The sequence below is a fragment of the Mobula hypostoma genome, chromosome 7 (genome assembly GCF_963921235.1).
Source record: "Mobula hypostoma chromosome 7, sMobHyp1.1, whole genome shotgun sequence".
Taxonomy (NCBI): Eukaryota; Metazoa; Chordata; class Chondrichthyes; order Myliobatiformes; family Myliobatidae; genus Mobula; species Mobula hypostoma.
In genome coordinates this window covers 167,575,869-167,590,481 of record NC_086103.1, presented here as the reverse complement: position 1 = coordinate 167,590,481, position 14,613 = coordinate 167,575,869, and the positions used below count along the sequence as shown (strand labels likewise).

Genomic DNA, 14,613 nt, shown 5'->3' with positions numbered 1-14,613 from the left:
CTTTTTGTGTTGGGACTAAGTTGGTCATTTCCTCATGTCTGCATGAAGCACTTCACTTCTTAATGCACAAGTTTAGTTTTAATGTTGCTAACCTAACACATCTTCAAGAATGCCGTCACTTTAGTGTTCAATGTACCTCACCAGCATTAAACTCAGGAGCAGTTTAGATTAGATTATGAGGACACTCAGTCCTCATTTACTGTCATTTAGATATTCATGCATTAAAAAATGATACAATGTTCCGCCAGAATGATGGCACAAGAAAACACAGGACAAACCAAACCAAAACCACATAATTATATCATATAGTTACAACAGTGCAAAGCAATACCATAATTTGATAAAGAGCAGACCATGGGCACGGTAAAAAAAAGTCTCAAAGTCCCGATAGCCCCATCATCTCACACAGACGGTAGAAGGGAGAAACTCTCCCTGCCCGAACCTCCAAGTGCCGCCAACTTGCTGATGCAACACCATTGGAAGCACCCGACCGCAGTGGACTCTGAGTCCATCCGAAAACTTCAAACCTCCGACCAGCCCCTCTGAAACAGCCTCTCCGAGCACCACCCTCTGCCGATGGCTTCGACCCCGCCCTGGCCGCCGAGCTACAAGCAAAGCCGAGGACTTGGGGCCTTCTCCTCCGGAGATTCTGGACCACACAGTAGCAGCAGAGGCGAAGCAGGCATTTCAGAAGTTTCTCCAGATGTTCCTCCATGCTCTCACGTTCGTCTCCATCAAATCAGAATTGTGCATGGCATCCTACTTGACAAATAACAGACATCACCACCGGAGTGGCTGCTGCGAGCCCCGTTGCGCCGCCATCTTCTCCTCCCTCTTAGTTAGTTAGTTTTCTGCCTGGGTATAAACTTGGATTCACAGTTGAATCAGAATCAGGTTGGTTATCACTGACATATGTCATGAAATTTGTTGTTTTGTGTCAGCAATACAGTTCAATACATAAAAATATTGCCTAAGTGTAATAAGAAATACAGGTAAAAAATTAAATAAAGAGTGTGAAAAGAGAGCAAAAAATTAGTGAGGTCGTGTTCATGGGTTCATTGCCTCTTCAGAAATCTGATGGTGGAGGGGAAGAAGCTGTTCCTGAAACATTGAGTGTGTGTCTTCTGGCTCCTGTACCTCCTCTTTGATGGTAGTAACGAGAAGAGGGGTGGTGGGGGGGGGGGGTCCTTGATAATGGATGCTGCCTTTTTTAGGCATCAACTTTTGAAGATATCCTAGATGGTAGAGATGCTAGTGTCCATAATATGGAAATTGCCACAAGTGTGGAGGAAGCTCAGGATAGTAACTCTGTTGCAGCTTCGTCATTTGAGGCTATCAAAAGATTTTGTTTTAAACGCTGCTAGTGAATCAGCATTTAGTTTGGAACTTACAACAGAATGACTAGCCAATGAGCCCATGGTTTACTTTCCACTCTACTTTTTAAAATTATTTTTTTTTTATTGGGATCAGGCATTTATTGTCTGTCCCAGAGTTCTCTTGAGAAGGGGGTTTTGAGCTGCTTTTGACAATACAACCATAAGACATTGGAGCAGAATTAGGTCATTGGGCCCGTCGAGTCTCCTCTGACATTCCCTCATGGCTGATTTACTATCCCTCTCGACAACATTCTCCTGGCCTTTTCCTTGTAACTTATGATTCCTTCATTAATCAGGAACCAGTCAGCCTCTGTTTAAAATATACCCAATGACTTGGCCTCCACAGCCATCTGAGGCAATTCCATGGATTCACCACCCGCTTGTTAAAGAAATGAACTGCTGCAATCTATCAGGCTGCGAAGATGCAGGAAGCAGGCCTGCAACACTGAGTCGCAGAGCTGGACAGCATGGAAGTAGTCCCGTCAGCTCAATCCGTCCATTGCTAACCATGGTGCCCACCTGAACTACTCTCATCTGCCCATGTGTGGCCCATATCCCTTGAAATACCTCCTATCAATGTACTTATCCAAATGGCTTTTGAATATTTTTACTGTACCTACCTCTATCACTTACTCTGGCAGCTCATTCTATATACACACCACACTCTGTATAAAGATTTGCCCCTCAGGCCCCTTTAAAATCTTTCACCCTTTACTCTTTTAGTTTATAGTTCTGCTTTTATGGTTAAAAAAAAAGACAAAGTGCATTCACACAGTCTATTCTATCATCATTTTCACTGCTCAATAAAGTCACTCCCAATTTCCTACGTTCCAACCTGCCTGCCCTCTCCTATCACTCAGGCTTTAGTGCCTGGCTTTTACAATGACGGGAGTGATATTGTGTGACTTGGAGGACAATTTAGAGGCACTTGTGTTCTTGTGTGATAGCTAAGATCCTTCTAATCCTATTTAATTTTAAGAATTTCTATCTATATATTGAAGACATTTTAAAATTACAGATTTGTAATGTTCATTCTAGACTTGTTCTTTTAAGCAGCAATATGTTATGAAAGATATGAAAGTATAATCTTGAGTTGGTAACATGTTATAGAACATAGAAACATAGAAAACCTGCAGCACAGTACAGGCCCTTCGGCCCACAAAACTGTGCCAAACATGTCCTTACCTAAGAAATTACCTAGGGTTACCCATAGCCCTATATTTTTCTGAGCTCCATATACCTGTCCAAGAGTCTCTTAAAAGACCCTATCGTATCCACCTCCACCACTGTTGGCGGCAGCCTATTCTACGCACTCACCACTCTCTGCGTAAAAAAACTTACCCCTGACATCTCCTCTGTACCTGCTTCCAAACACCTTAAAACTGTGCCCTCTCATGCTGGCCATTGCAGCCCTGGGAAAAAAGCCTCTGATTATCCACATGATCAATGCCTCTCATCATCTTATACACCTCTATCAGGTCACCTCTCATCCTCCATTGCTCCGAGGAGAAAAGGCTGAGGTCACTCAACCTATTTTCATAAGGCATGCTCTCCAAACCAAGCAACATCCTTGTAAATCTTCTTTGGTTTCCACATCCTTCCTGCAGTGAGGTGACCAGAACTGAGCCCAGTACTCCAAGTGGGGTCTGACCAGGGTCCTATATAACTGCAACATTACCTCTCGGCTCCTAAACTCAATCCCACGATTGTTGAAGGCCAATGCACCTTATGCTTTCTTAACCACAGAGTCAACCTGCACAGCAGCTTTGAGTGTCCTATGGACTTGGACCCCAAGATCCCTCTGATCCTCCACGCTGCCAAGAGTCTTACCATTAATACTACATTCTGCCATCATATTTGACCTACCAAAATGAACCACCTCACACTTACCTGGGTTAAACTCCACCTGTCACTTCTCAGCCCAGTTTTGCATCCTATCAATGTCCCGCTGTAACCTCTGACAGCCCTCCACGCTATCCACAACACTCCGAACCTTTGTGTCATTAAGATAGCTTAGTCCAGGCTCTTCAGTCTATGATGTTTTGCCAAACTTTTAAACTACTCTACGATCAATCCAATCCTTCCCTCCTACATCTTCCTCCACTTTCCATCATCTATGTACCTATCTAAGAGTTTGTTAGTTAGGCACATGGATGATGTTTGATGGCAACTTGCTGTGTGACAGACTCATAAAGGAGGCGAAAGGGTCTGGTTGGGATCTGAGATATTGTGCTGTCAACAATGCCTCTGGAATTTATTTCATGCCCCTGTGAGTAACAGCATCATGTCAAAAACTCTGGAAACTTTAAAATTGTTTCAGAGTGTGTTAAAGCATCAATTGTGGCTTGGTTCATAGGCTACGATTTTCTACCTGTCTGCTCTAGGTTTTGCTCCCATTTGCGGTAACAGAGTATTTCTTGACGGAGCTGTGTCAGCCCATAATTTAGTGATGGCATGTGTTGTTTTACATACAGAGTACAATCTATTGTACGGTGATCCAAGTCAATTTATCCAGAAGACAGTCTATTTGGAGACTGGAAGAAAAACGAACCTTCACCATCTTCTCCCATTGATAACAGCAATTTCTCTATGAAAATATAGTAAACGAGGGACCCTTGCCAATTGTGTGCATAAAAACGTTTGCCAGGATGCTTGTCCAGTAATTTAACTGAATTATTAAATTGAATTTCTGACATTGGAAGAGACAAGATGAAAGAAAATGGCTGTTCTTATAACTTTAATGAAGTAGTTCTGATTTAATGCAGATAAAATATGGGAAAATTTGTATTCTGTAGCAATCATGGATATTACATTAATTAGAATAGAAAACACAACCACTTCCTTATTTCCTTTGCTTCCTGTGTTCAGCAATTAATTTTATAAGGTTCCACAGGAGAAGAAATAGAAAAGATCTAAAATGATACTTAAAATTGGATTTTGTACTTTTAATCTCAAACATACTGTCTATGCAGTTGCTGAAACCACAATGGTGCTATTAGTTTATTAAACTTTGGAACAGCTGCTCAGCAAATGTTTAAGATAATATCAAATAAACTGAATGATCTTGTGCACATTGGCAATGAACCAGTCAGAGCATTTAGGAGCAGAGAGATAACTTGAAAACATCAGTTGTGCCACAGCCAGCCTGTTATTTTGTACACCACAAAAAAGGAAGGCTTTCTTTTAGCAGTAGAGAGGTTGCAGCGGAGACTTACGAGAATGTTGTTGGGGCCAGAAAGTTTTATTTGAAGGGGAATTGCGTCTGCTAAGGAATCTGCATGAAGCACAGAGTGCAGCAGATTGTGCAGCTGCCTCTCAGCTCCAGAGAGCTGGGTTTGATCCTGATCACGAGCGCTGTCTGGGTGGGGGAATCAAAGATCAAGGGTCAACTTCATTCACTATATACATCTACATGTATATAGTTTCTGTGGTGTGTTGACGAGACAACATTCAACAATTATACGGATGAAGAATTATGAAAAATAAGCTTGGAGGTTAAAGTACAAATATGAAATAAAGCATGCATAAATACATAAATATCATGTATTTACAATATTACAAGCATTGTAAAAAGTGTTTGAAAGCATTTACAGTACACTGCTGTAATTGAGGTAATAGATAGAGGAGGTTGGGGTGTCTAACTAGAATGGTTGATCAGATTAACAACCTAGGGAAAGAAACTTTTAAGATGGCGTGAGGTTTTGTTTTAATAACCTCATAGCTCTTTCCAAAAGGGAGCCTTTGGAAAAGGCAGTTTGCTGGGTGGGTTGTACCTGCAATAATTTATTTTCTGCCTGCTTCTTTGTCCTGGGCACATAGAAGAGTTGTGGTGATGGTAGACTGTAACAGAATATGGAGTCTGCATATTCTCCATGTAAGCTGCGTGGGTTTCTCCTGGGTGCTCCTGGCCTACTTCAGTATCATAATGGAATATAGGGTAAATGTAATTGTGATTTATAAAGTTAAGGGGTGCCTTGACGTAGCTACATAACCACACTATTTAGTTCAACAGAAATGTCAATACCCAGAGGACATAGATAACAGAATCAGAATCAGACTCCGGTTTGACATATTTTGTGAAATTTGTTGTTTTGTGGCAGCAGTATAATGCCTAAAAATGACCAGAAATTACAATAAGAATATATTAATAATTAGTGTGAAAAGAGAGCAAGATAATGAGGTGGTTTTCATTTGTTCATGGATCGCTTAGAGATATAATGGCCGAGTGGATGAAGCCAAAAATGTTGAGTGTGCACCTTCAGGCTCCTATACCTCCTTCCTCATGGTAGTAATGAGAAGAGGGCATGTTTTAGATGCTGGGAATCCTTCATGATTGATGCCACCTTCTTGAGGCATCGCCTCTTAAGGATGACTTTGATGGAGGAGAGGTTAGTGCCCGTGATGGAGCTGGTAGAGTTTACAACCCTCTGTAGCTTTTTCTGATCCGGTACGTTGGTGCCTCCATACTGGTCTGTGAAGCAACCAGTCAGAATGGTCTTCATGGTACATCTGTATGTATAAATTTGCTGGAGTCTTTGGTGACATACGAAATCTCATTAAACTCCTAAATGACACTATTAGGCCTAAAATAGAACATTAGAGATTTTGACGCAGAGGAGCTTGAAGCTACGCACCCATTTCACTGCTGATTCCTCAATGAGAACTGCTGTGCGTCCTCCTCTAAATCAGTGAGACCTGAAATAGGCTGGGGAGCCGCATTATCGAGCACCTTTGATCTGTCCACAATAATAAGGATTTCCTGGTGTCCAACCATTTTAATTCCAATCCCCATTCCTATTCTGACATGTCAGTCCACGGCCTCCTCTACTGCCATAGCGAGGTAACTCTCAGGTTGGAACACTATAGCAACACTATATTCTGTCTGGGAGCCTCCAATCTGATGGCATTAACATCAATTTCTCTAATTTATGGTAATTATTCCCCCTCCCCCTTCTCTCTTCTTCCATCCCTGACTCTGGCTCCCCTCTTACCTCTTCTCTTCACCTCATGTGCCTATCACCTTCCCTTGGTGCGTCTCCTCCTTCCATTTATCCTATGGTCTCTTCGCTCCAATCAGATTTCTTCTTCTTCAGACCTTTACCTTTTCCACCAGTTTCTTGCTTCATTTCCTCTTCCCTCCCACCCACCCACCTACCTTCCTCCTCACGAAGCTTCGCCTATCACCTTTTAGCTTGTACTCCTTCCCCTTCCCCCGCCTTCTTAGTTTGGCTTCTCCCCCCTTCCTTTCCAGTCCTGAAGAAGGGTCTCATCCTTTAATGTCGACTTTTTATTCCTTCCCACAGATGCTGCCTGACCTGCTGAGTTCCAGCAGCATTTTGTATGTGTTACCCTGCATGTTCTCCCAGTTTCCCTTTCCTGAAGTCCAGGATAAAAGACCAAAGAATCAGAAGGAAAAAACTAAAGCTAAGTCTCCCAAAGAGTGCTAGTTATGTAGACACATTATTCGAAAAGATAGCTGAGGCAGAGGGCCACTTCATATTTACATGAAACCTGCATGTATACCTAACGAAGGTCAGGCAGCATCAATGGAGGAAAACCAATAGTTGATGTTTCGGGCTGTGAGCCCTTCATCAAATCCTGATAAAAGGTTTCAGCTCAAAATGTTGACTGTTTATTTCTTTCTGTAGATGCTGATTGGCCTGCTGAGTTCCTCCAGCATTTTATATGTGTTACTCTGGATTTCCAGAATCTGTGTTATTTATGTACAGCATGTCTGATGTGTCATAAGGATATGCATCGTGATGTATGTTCTTGATCATATGTAAGATTCATCCCAATAACTGCTTCGTGGTCAGAAAGGACTGTGGGCTGAATAGCTTCTTTCTTTGTCATAAATTATTTTTAAAAATAAGTTAATGAATTCAATTTTCATCTCTAGTTTCTGTATATTGTAGGTAAATTTTTAATAGATAGAGAGATCAGTAACCATGAACTTTCTTGTAGCATACACTATATCTTACACACTGGAGTGGGGTGGAGATTTGTCTCTACCAAAGGAGGTATAAGGCGCTTCTTCCCTCCACTGACCTGCAGGTCACCCTTGGGCAAAGTGGAGCGCCTTTTTAGCCCCCCAATCAGGGTCATGTGAAGCTACGCGAGCATGTTGTAGATGGTCGCATGAGCAGCTGGTGTATATCGCAAGTCCTTGTTATGCGACCACTGACACCAGGCAGACAACCTCTGGGGAATGGCTGAGGTCATCCATCTTGTAAAGACACTGCCTGGAAGAAGGCAATGGCAAACTGCTTCTGTAGAAAAACTTGGCAAGTACAGTCATGGTCAAGACCATGATCGCCTATGTCACAAAATGATGATCATGATGATCTAACATGGGGGTGTTCATTGGTATCCTGACTGAGATAAAAGATTAGATTAGATTAGATTATGAGGACACTCAGTCCTCATTTATTGCCGTTTAGAAATGCATGCATTAAAAAAATGATTCAATGTTCCTCCGGTATGATAAACTGACAAAAACCACGTAATTATAACATATAGTTACAACAGTGCAAAGCAATACCATAACTTGATAAAGAGCAGACCATGGGCACGGTAAAAAAAAAGTCTCAAAGTCCTGATAGCCCCAACATCTCACGCAGACGGTAGAAGGGAGAAATTCTCTTCCTGCCATGAGCTTCCAGTGCCGCAAACTTGCCGATGCAGCATCCTGGAAGCACCCGACCACAGTGCGACTTTGAGTCTGTCCGAAAACTTCCAGCCCCTGACCAGCCCTCCGACACTGAGCACCGAGCACCATCTCTGCCGAGCGCTTTGACCCCGGCCCCGGCTGCCAAGCAACAGGCAAAGCCAAGGATTCGGGACCTTCCCCTCCGGAGATTTCGGATCACACAGTAGCAGTGGCAGCGAAACAGGCGTTTTAGAAGTTTCACCAGATGTTCCTCTGTGCTCTCACGTCTGCCTCCATCAAATCAGAATTGCGCACGGCAGCCTACTTGACAGATAACAGACATTCATCACCGGGGAGGCCGCGCGTGCTGCGTTACGCCGCTATCTTCTCCTCCTCCTTCTCTGATGATTCTAAAGTAAGCAATGGATCCTAAAGAAGGGTACGACACAGAAGTAGACCATGGCATCATTAGATTGCTCCTGAATTAAAGGGATATTTGGCTACTGATCCCCTCTGTTTTTTTTTTCTGCCCCCTCCAGTTAAAGATAAAAATTAGCTTTATTTGTCACATGCATCAAAACATATAGTAAAATGCATTGTATGCATGAAATCAAATGATCAGGGATGGCGATGGGCAAATGGCGTCACACTTCCAGTATCCTCACAGCACGCCCACAACTAGCTGACCCGAACTACTTGTCTTTGGACTGTGGGAGGAAGCCAGAGCACCCAGAGGAAACCCTTTTGGTCATGAGGAGAACATACAAACTCCTTACGGGCAGCAGAGGGAATCAATCTGCTGATGTAAACTGATGCGTTAGCCACCATGCTACCGTGCCACCCAATTTGTTTATCCTTCAAGAAGTGACTGTCACTGGTGAAGTCAGTGTTTATTATCTGTCCTTAATCATCATTGAAAGGGTGGTTCAAAGTTCTGTCAAAGTCAATCTATTGTCAAAGTACCATATACAACCCTGAGATTTATTTCCTTGCGGGCATTCACAGCTATACAAGGAAACACAATAGAATCAGTGAACGACTGAACTCAACAACACAGACAAACACCAATGTGTAAGACACAACAAAATGTGCAAATACCAAAAGAGAGAAAATACTTATACTTTATCCTTTATACTTGGTTATGTATACCTGGTCGGGTCCAGGTGCGGTCCGGAGTCAAGAAGCAGTTCTGGTGTGGTGGTCTCCAGCTATGTCAGTAGCTTCGTCAAGGTGTTGTTGATCTTGCTAGATGTAGCAGATCGGAGGTTTAGAAGGGTTTCTCAGGTATAGGATAGTGTAGAGGGCAGTTTGCTCAGGAGAGCACACGCAGAGTCACCAGATACCGGAGTTCACGCCTGGATTCCGTGTAGTGACTGGTATCCCTGGATCTAAAAGCTGCTGCTCTAGCCTGCAAAAGGGACTTGAGCTCATAATCCATCCAAGGTTTCCGGTTAGGGAATACCCAGATTGTCTTGCGAGACGCACAGTCCTCTGTGCATTTCCAGATAAAGTCCGTGACAGCTGAGGCGTACTCATCGAGGTTAGCTGCCAAGTCCTTGAATACTAACCAGTCCACCGATTCAAAGCAGTCACGGAAGACCTCATCCGTTTCCTCCGTCCAACGCCATCTTAAAACCATCTTTAAAAAATATTAATAATAATAATAAATACATAAGCAACAGTTCAGTGATGGGGTGAGTGAAGTTATCCCCTCTGGTTTAAGAGTCTGATGGTTCCTGAACCTGGTGGTGTTGATCTTGAAGCTCCTGTGCCTCCTTCCTGATGCCAACAGTGAGAAGATGGCATGGCCTGGATGGTGGGGGTCCTTGATGATGGATGGAGCTTTCATGCAACAATGCTCCACATAAATGTGCTCAATGGTGGGGAGGGCTTTACCTGTAATGGACTGGGTTGGATCCACTACTCTTAGTAGGCTTTACCGTTCATGGGCATTGGTGTTTCCATACCAGGCTGTGATGCAACCAGTCAATATTCTCTGCACTGCAAAACCACAGATAGAGGCAGATGCCAAGTTTTTAAGCTCACCAGTGGGAGGTGGTGCTTTAGCACTGCTGGCCCACCGCCTCGAGGGAGTCTTGATCACAAGCGGGCCGAAACCCCTGAAGACAGGTGGCAGATCAACTGATGATCCCACTGGTGATAGCACAGGACAGTTAACATCTTAGTCCATGTGTATTTTGTAACTCTGCACCGCAAAACCACAGAAGTTTGTCACAGTTTTAGATGCCAAGCCAAGTCTTCGCCAACTTTTAAGAAAGTAGAGGTGCTGCTGTGCTTTCTTTGTAATGGCACTTGCGTGTGAGGGCCAGGACAGACCCCCTGAAATGACTACACCAAGCAATTTGGAGTTTCTAACCCTCCCCATCTCTGATCTACTGAAGACTGACTCATGGACCTTTCATTTCCTCTTCCTGGAGTCAGTAATCAGCTCCTTGTTCTTCCTGAGTGAGAGATTGTTGTTGTGGCATCACTCAGCCAAATTTCCAGTCTCGCTCCTCGTCACCACCATTGTTTCATCCAACAACTGTGTTGTTGTCAGCAAACATAAACGTAGCACTAGAACTGTCCTTAGCCTCACAGTCATAAGTATAAGGCAAGTGGAGCAGGGGAATAAGCACACAGCCTTATGGTGCACTTGAGCTGATGGCGATTGTGGGGGAGATGTTGTTGAACTGACTGGGTCTGCAAGTGAGGAAATCAAGGATCCAGTTGCATAAGGAGGTACTAAGGTCTAGGTCTTGAATCTTAGTAGTTTTGAGGGGATGATAGTATTGAATGCTGAGCTGTAATCAATGAACAGTATCCCATCTTCACTGTCCAGGTGTTCCAGGGATGAGCGAAGAGCCAATGAAGTGGTATCTGCTGTTGACTTGTTGTGACTGTAGGCAAACTGGAGTGGATCCAAGTCACTTCTCAGGCAGGAGATGATGTGTTTCATCACCACCCTCTCAAAGCACTTCATCACAGTGGATGTAAGTGCTATTGGACGATAGTTATTGAGGTTGGTTACCACATTCTTCTTAAACACTGGTATGATTGAAGCCTGTCTGAAGCAGGCAGGTACCTCAGATTGCTGAAGCAAGACATGAAAGGTATCAGTGTACACTCCAGCCAGTTGATCAGCACGGGTCTTCAGGACTTGGCCAGGTACTCCGTCTGGGCCAGACGCTTTCCATGGGTTCACTTTCCTGAAGGATGCCCCCACATTGGCCTCAGAGACTGAAACCACAGGGCCACTAGGTACTGTGGGAGTCTGTGATGATGCCTCCATGTTTTGATGGTCAAAACGAACATGTAAGGCATTGAACTCATCTGGGAGTGAAGCCTTATTTTCACCTATATCACTTGGCTTCACTTTGTAGGAGGTAATAGCATTCAAACCCTGCCATAGCTGTTGAACATCCTTCAGTAATTCAAGTTTGGTTTGGAATTGTCAGTGCGTACATGAGATGGCTTACCGTAGCTACCTTCCTGAACCTCTACTGTGCTTCTGCTGAAGGCATCGCCAGAGTGTCATCCTGCATTTGGGTAAGCTCCAGACTCCAAGGCAGAGATGACTGAACAATAGTGTATTTCCAATTCACGATGGCATTTTTCTTGCAGGAGGACCTGTAGGTGGTCGTGCTCCTGTGCACCTGTTCCCCTTGACCTTCTTGGCAGTAGGTGTCGTGCGGTCGGAACGTGTTGCTGGAGCAGTCTGACTAAATTCATGCCATGCATTTTGTACATGGCAGCTACTGCAGTTGCAGTGTGCCAGTGGGGAAGTGGGGGGCTGATGGATGGGAACATTATTTGATAATTACTGTTTGCACAGTATGTTCTGTACATTGGATTTCTGAATCTATCTCACTATATTTCTTTATTTTTACTCTCTTTTTGCACTACTTATTTAATTTAATATTATATATACACAGTACATATATATTACTTATTGTAATCTTTATATATCTTCATTTTGTATTGCAATGTACTGCCGTCACACACACAAAAAAAACAAATTTCATGATGTTCTGTTGTTTAGAAAAAGGCTCCAAAAGTAAACCAGGTAATTACAGGCCAGTGAGCCTGACGTCTGTAGTAGGTAAATTATTGGAAGGTGTTCTGAGAGATCAGATATACAAGTATTTGGACAGCCAAGGGCTGATTAAGGATAGTCAGCATGGCTTTGTGCATGGTAGATCGTGTTTAACGAATCTTGTAGAGTTTTTCGAGGAGGTTACCAAGAAAGTAGATGAAGAAAAGGCTGTGGATGTTGTCTACATAGACTTTAGAAAGGCCTTTGACAAGGTCCCACATGGGAGGTTAGTTCAGAAGGTTCAGACATTATAGGTATCCATGGAGAGGTTGTAAACTGGATTCGAAATGGGGGCTGTGGGAGAAGACAGAGAGTGGTAGTGGATGATTGCTTCTCAGACTGGAGGCCTGTGACTAGTGGTGTGCCTTAAGGATCTGTGCTGGGGCCATTGTTGTTTGTTGTCTATATCAATGATCTAGATGATAATGTGGTAAATTGGATCAGGAAGTTTGCTGATGACACTAAGATTGGAGGCGTTGTGGACAGCGAGGAAGGCTTTCAAAGCTTGCAGAGGGATCTGGACCAACTGGAAGAATGGGCCAGAAAATGGCAGATGGAATTTAATGCAGACAAGTGTGAGGTGTTGCATTTTGGAAGGACAAATCAAGGTAGGACATATGCAGTAAATGGTAGGGCACTGAGGAGTGCAGAGGAACAAAGGGATCTGGGAGTTCAGATACATAATTCCCTGAAAGTGGCGTCATAGGTAGACAGGGTTGTAAAGAAGGCTTTTGGCATCCTGGCATTCATAAATCAAAGTATTGAGCATAGGAGTTGGGATGTTATGGTGAGGTTGTATAAGACATTGGTGAGGCCAAATTTGGAGTATTGTGTACAGTTCTGGTCACCTAACTATAGGAAGGATATCAGTAAGATTGAAAGAGTGCAGAGAAGATTTACTAGGATGTTACCGAGTCTTTTGGTGTTGAGTTACAGAGAAAGATTGAACAGGTTAGGACTTTATTCCTTGGAGCGTAGAAGAATGAGGGGGGATTTGATAGAGGTTTACAAAATTATGAGGGGTATAGACAGAGTAAATGCGAGTAGGCTCTTTCCACTTAGATTAGGAGCGATAAATACGAGAGGACATGGCTTTAGGGTGAAAGGGGAAAGGTTTAGGGGGAACTTCTTCACTCAGAGAGTGGTGGGAGTGTGGAAAGAGCTGCCATCTGATGTGGTTTAAGATTAAATGGGATAGATACATGGATGGGAGAGATCTGGAGGGTATGCACTGGGTGCAGTCAATGGGACTAGCGGAATGAAGTTTCGGCACAGACTGGAAGGGCCGAATGGCCTGTTTTCTGTGCTGTAGTTTTCTATGGTTCTATGATGTACACCAGTGATACTAAACCTGATTCTGATTTGAGTTCCGATTTGAAACAGTTACAGTATTGTACTGAAATCTGGATCAGTGCCTGAATCTCAGAAGAGAAAATGGTGCCCGCTGTGTTATAGCATATAGAATATTATAGTGCGATGCAGACCCTTCAGCTCACAACGTCGTGACGACCATTTACTCCACTCTGACCCTTCCCTCCTACATAATCTTCCATTTTTCTGTCACTCACATGCCCAAATAGTGTCTAAAATGCCCATAATGTATCCACCACATCAGCAGTCTCTGTGTAAAGAACTTACCTTGAACATCCCCCCCCCCAACTTTATCCCAATCACCCTAAAATTATGCGCCCTTGTATTAGCCATTATGATTGAGTCTTGCATAGAGATCTAAAATATTATGGGGAGAAAACGTATTAAACATCATGGAACAACTTATTTTATAGAACAACACACATCTAAGTTGCTGGTGAACGCAGCAGGCCAGGCAGCATCTCTAGGAAGAGGTACAGTCGACGTTTCAGGCCGAGACCCGAGACCCTGAAACGTCGACTGTACCTCTTCCTAGAGATGCTGCCTGGCCTGCTGCGTTCACCAGCAACTTTGATCTGTGTTGCTTGAATTTCCAGCATCTGCAGAATTCCTGTTGTTTGCTATTTTATAGAACACTTGATTAATGCCTTTGGACAAAGTTAATCTCCCTTGATTTTTTTTTAACAGAAACATTCATAGTTATATCTCCTTTCAGGTTAACAAGAGTTGAATGCTCACCTTCTGCCCTTAACAGCCCTTGATTTCCCACCCACACCGCTCTAATGGAAAGAAAAAAAACGTGGGCAGAAATAAAAAAACCCAGCCAGGATAACTTCATGTCAATTCAGTGAACTTCGAGTAATTTCCAGATTTCATGGCAGATTGAAAATGCTTCGCAAGGCACTTGACCCTATTTGATTCACACACACTATTTGAGCTAGTGTTGGCTATTAAAATTGTCCAGATGAAATCATGGTTCATGTCATGGTCTGTTGAAAAGCTTTTTAATACTAGACTTTTTAGCTGATGCTTGTGATACCTGTTGCTGGTGGGGATTACTCTGTAAGTTAAGGTAAAGAGACTTTAAGGATAAATAGTGAACAGATATGAATAAAGGTAAG

At 43.3% G+C, this 14,613-nt stretch overlaps 1 protein-coding gene across 1 annotated transcript in view; it reads left to right on the top strand.

The window, feature by feature from the left end:
• The window catches only part of oca2 (oculocutaneous albinism II), a 498,511-nt gene that overhangs the window by 176,571 nt on the left and 307,327 nt on the right, over positions 1-14,613 (top strand). The gene's annotated exons all lie outside the window — the stretch shown is intronic.